The sequence below is a fragment of the Penaeus vannamei genome, chromosome 19 (assembly GCF_042767895.1).
Source record: "Penaeus vannamei isolate JL-2024 chromosome 19, ASM4276789v1, whole genome shotgun sequence".
Classification (NCBI taxonomy): domain Eukaryota; kingdom Metazoa; phylum Arthropoda; class Malacostraca; order Decapoda; family Penaeidae; genus Penaeus; species Penaeus vannamei.
In genome coordinates this window covers 23,013,923-23,018,922 of record NC_091567.1, presented here as the reverse complement: position 1 = coordinate 23,018,922, position 5,000 = coordinate 23,013,923, and the positions used below count along the sequence as shown (strand labels likewise).

At 39.6% G+C, this 5,000-nt stretch overlaps 1 protein-coding gene across 1 annotated transcript in view; it reads right to left on the bottom strand.

The window, feature by feature from the left end:
• The window catches only part of LOC138865043 (brain-enriched guanylate kinase-associated protein-like), a gene marked incomplete in the record, with an annotated part of 63,881 nt that overhangs the window by 556 nt on the left and 58,325 nt on the right, over positions 1-5,000 (bottom strand).

Below are 5,000 nucleotides of genomic sequence, written 5' to 3'. Positions count from 1 at the left end.
ATTCATTCTCCTAGTTAATCCATGTTTTTTTTCTTAGAGAAGGAGGGTCATTTAACCAATAATACTTTTTCATCCATCAGAATAACTTCCTTCTTTTTTATAGTCTACTTTCCTGAATTTTTGTACAATTGAAAAATTACAAATAGAATACCAGCTATCGAATGCATTTCCAGTCACACTTAATCTTAAACATTTCCTGTCCATTATCCAAACCTGAAAACAGTTTCATTATGTACATAATTTTCTACAGAAAATCTCAGAAAAAATATAATATAAATAATACATTACATATTTAAGGATTATTTACTTTTGAGAGAGGTTGCCACTCTGTCTTTAAACCACAAAGATTAAGAAATACCAAATACAAAAAAGGAGAAAGGGGCTGGTTAAATGAGAGCTATGTGTATATCAATGTCCATTCTCAAATTCTTCACAAAACAGTATCATATCACATTCATTTCATCTCAACCTTCCCATATGGCATCCCCCCTACTTCAGGTACTGGTTTCTTTAACATGTAAGATCTTAGGATGCATAATGAGAGATTTGTTTCATTAAATAAAAGAATCAAATAGATAACCTAAATCATCATATAAACATGGATTATTCCAACATCTGACAATTTGGATTTTCATTATAATGACTAATCATTGAGAAAAAAATATATATATACATATGTAGCTAACAGGATTTGCATATCTTAAGACTTCATCCCCAATTCTTTTAGGGAATCTTTATTGTAACTTTCCCTTGCAATTAGTTACTACACGATACAAGAAAAGCCTTGCACTAACAGTCAGGAGCTGGGATACTTTTGCTAAAGCTCTTCCTGGAGGAAATTACTAAGCATGTGACAAATTTTACACTGACATCCCCAACTTTTCATACTGAATTACAAAAATGTACTTATATATACGCCTTTGCTGCTTTACAATATACTTCCTAATGCATGACAAGGTACCAAAATATATTTTAAGGTTAACTCACCAATGGTTAATGCTTTAAACAAATAAATGTGCTAGACATCAAAGGTCATATAGCACTATGGTAAACTACTGTGGTGAGAAGGGAGCTCTATATTAGAACATATGTTTCAATAGTCATATGTTATTGTAAGATAGTATGGTAGTGAAAGGGGTAAAAGGGTAGAATAAAGAGTAAAAGTGGTAGGATAGGGTTTTATAGGAAGGAAGGGTTAATAACTAAGAGTGGTTAGATCACAAGGACATTTATGCATCAGAGAAAAGAGAACAGGTAAATTGAAATGAAAAGATAGGGGATTCCTTGAGGATGTTCGATAGGTTAGGGAGGTTGGGAAATAGATGATAGGACTGGAATAGCGAAGGTGTAGGCTTCTGTAAAGCGTGGATAGGATAGTAGGATATGTGGGACTGTAAGAGGAATATTGCACAAGGGGCATAGAGGTATGAATGTGAGTGGCGGGTGTGCCCTTTTCATAGTTAGGCAAGAGCAGTTTCCCAGCGTCTATTTTGGTGGTATGGGGCCGACTGGGGCCGACTGGGGCCGACCAAGGGGAGATGGAAGGTTGTAAGGCTGTAAGAGGAAGATCTGGAAGTGGGGATAGTAGTCGGTGGCTGGAATGTATGAAAAGCAGAGTTTGTGGGATGTAGACGAGGCGGCGGATCATGCTAAGGCATCTGATTTTTCAATGCGGGGAACCTGTTTTTGTCGTGTAGACAGATAAAACAACTGGTTTTGCATTTGTCGGACTGTGGGGTTGATATGGGTGATATTGAGTTGTGTGAATCCATGATGATGGTGAATGATGATGAGATGAATGACACGTTGTAAAGCAGAGGACAGCATATAGTTCTGTTGTAAGGACGCTCGATTCAGGAGGAGGGGGAAGCTCTATGAGTTAGAGGCAAAGATTATATCAAAACCAGTATCCAAGCTGGATTTGGAGCCTATGTATAGACATGGGTACTGGAGAAGGGATTAGAGATATGTACAAGAAAATGTGTAAGGAGGACAAAGGGTGGGATGTTTGATTTGGGCGAATCTGGGAAACCAGATTACAGGAGGATAGTATTAGCAAGGGAGGGAAAGATTGGGTATAAAGATGAAGAGATTGGAGATGAGGAATGGATGAATGGGAAAGTAGAGCATCCATGCGAACAGGGAAAGGAGTACGTAAATAAGGAAAGGAGAAGGTATGAAGAAAGGGTTGAGTGACAGAAAGCTTGGAGAGATAAAATTGGTGAAAATGAGGATAGCATCTTAGGAACAAAAGTGCGCAACATTGAGAAAGGGTTGGTAGGCCTGATTCAGTATATGCTGGCGAGGGTAATGGTATAGCACTATAGGAAGGTATATTAAAGGAGAGGTGACGGGTGATAGTTGCTATGCATCAACTATCTAGAGTAATCTTGAAAGGTTAAAGTTGGGTAAAGCTGATGTGTGAATGGGCTATGGTGGGTCTAGGTAAGGGAATTACATAAGGGATTCACGTGTGCATCCAGAAGGGAGTGGAAATGATAGAGAGAATGGAGGGAGGGAGAATGTACTGTTGTAGTTGGAGTTGATGTGGAGAGGGTTTGAAAGGCGCCTAGGAATAAACGAAGACCGCAACGGTGGATAGTGTGAAGGTGAGCGAAAAGGGAGCCAGAGGCAGAATAAATGAAACCCATAATCAAGGGTTGAGAGGATTATGGTAATATGGAGATGGAGGGTGTGTTCTCAACATTCTCCAAGCAGAGATGTTATTGTAGATTGGAGAATCTGATGGAGAGCAGGTATAACCGGATTCCTGGTGGTAGCGCTGAAACTATTCCATTTACAGTGATGATAAATTATGTTGTAAAAAGCACACTGCCTTGTGGGATACCTTCAATATGAGGGGAAAAGGAGGAAGTAGAGGAGGCAAATTGGACATGTAAAGTGCGATCAGAAAGAAAGGACAAGAAAACCTGTTTCCAATAGATAGTTGTTGAAGGATATGATGCCATCATGTGCTATATAACCTTTCCAGATGAAAAAGATGGCTAATACCAAATGACGGTGTATAAATGCTGATGAGATTTGGGTTTGAAAACAGGCACGAGGATCAGCTCTGCTTCGGCCACGACGATAGCCAAACTGATTTGGTGAGGATAAGGTTATTAAATCCTAGATACCACATGGGTCCGATGTGGACCATTCTTTATAATAGTTTGCATTAGCAGCTTGTGAGTGCTATGGGACAGTAGTCTTGAGGAAGAGTACCGGGTTTGGTTGGTTTTAAGAATAGCAGTACAATGGCTTCACGCCAGTGAGCAGGTAATGTTCCAGTCATCCATATGTTATTCCAAATTGCTAAAAGGAAGGACAAGGTAGTAGATGGAAAGTGGCGTAATATACGGTAATGTATACCGTTTGGACCTTACCGCCTCTCCATATGTAGCGGTACTTGTTCCACGCAGCACATTTCAACAAAGCACTTTGCTAGTTGTGGTTCCACCATGGAACACAATTTGAAGTGTATGGTCCGGTAGTTCGGGGTATGGCCGTATAGGCTCCATTTAGAGTATTTGGTGTGCAGTAATGGAGCAATTCTGAAGCAGAAGAGAAGGGTGAAGGAGGAAGATCAAGGATAGAAATAGAGGTAAAAGTATGTGTCAGCTCCATTAAAGTGCCAGCAATGGGGGTTGGGTGGTGGGATATGGGATGTAGGAATACGGAGGATAGGAAAGGGGTCGCTATAGTGAAGGTGGTCTAGAACTGAACAATGGAATCCAAGACGAAGGGAAGGAGAGGAGAGAGAAAGATCAAAGCATGAAAAGGATTGGGGTCTTATGTTGAAGTGAATGGGACACTTTGAATTTAGGAGATGTGGTAGGTGAGGATGGGATGAAGCGTTTAGTTTGTCTGGTGCGGTAGGTAGGGCGAGGAGGAGCAGACATAGGGGGAATTGTGGATATTGGAGTATCTGAATTTAGAATGGAGAAAAAAAAAATAAATAAAAGGGAAAGAAGAGGTGGGAAGGTGAGCAGTAAGAGGATGAGGTTTCGTGAAAGTTGTAGAGAGTCTGGGTACAGGAGAGAGTAGAGCGTTGGATAGTATTGGAGTTGGGATTGTTAGAAAAACCTCGTGTTTTACAGGGTGTCCAAAATACCAACATTTCTGACATTGATGGGGAGGAGGTCGATGTGGTCTTATATGGTAAGATTTTCCACTGATATAAACCTTATGGGGAAGGTCATGTTTATGAAAGGTACTCTTGGCAATACTGACTTGGAAGGAATAGTGTAGCACTGTAATGATAATACATCATAGTAAGGCAGGTAAGTAGGTCTTCTTCACAGTCAGACTAAACCTTGTCATAGACAGGACAAATAGCTGGGTGAATGGAAACTGTTTCTGTACAAGTATTACTAGAGGAGTGGGATTGGGAAGGAATAGGTTTACCAGTGAGGTTAACCTGGGTAGACATTGCATGGACTTGAGACGGCTGCGGAAGGAGACTTTGCCTACTTATTAGAAAAGTGGGGTGTTGTTAGTGTACAGGGCTGTTGGAGGAATCACAAAAAATCAGTCCCACTTGGCTGGGCCAGAGTATTCATAAGGATTACTGAGGTGAGAATTGTAGAAGGGCATGGAGTGGTGTGGAGTGATGTAGTGCTACGACAGGGAGTTGAAGAGTTGAAATATGGGAGGACGTATGAAAGGTTAACTCACCAAAAACACATAATTATCATTGCTTTGTTATGATCATTTTTTGAGATTCACCAGTAAAATTATTTTGTATACCAACACATGTTATCAAGTTACTTGACTTTGTGAGGAAACTGTCATCGGTACTATTAAAGGAAAAAGTAATGAATAATTCTGCATTAAATATTATTTCACATTTCCCATTCATGACCTCTTCATATCTATAAATCTATAATTTGTACCCATCTTCACTAGTAACTTTGGTGACAGTCAAAAAATCAATCAATAAAACAGTAATAATAAAAAATGACAAAAGTAAAACAATTAAATTATTACATAAAAAATGA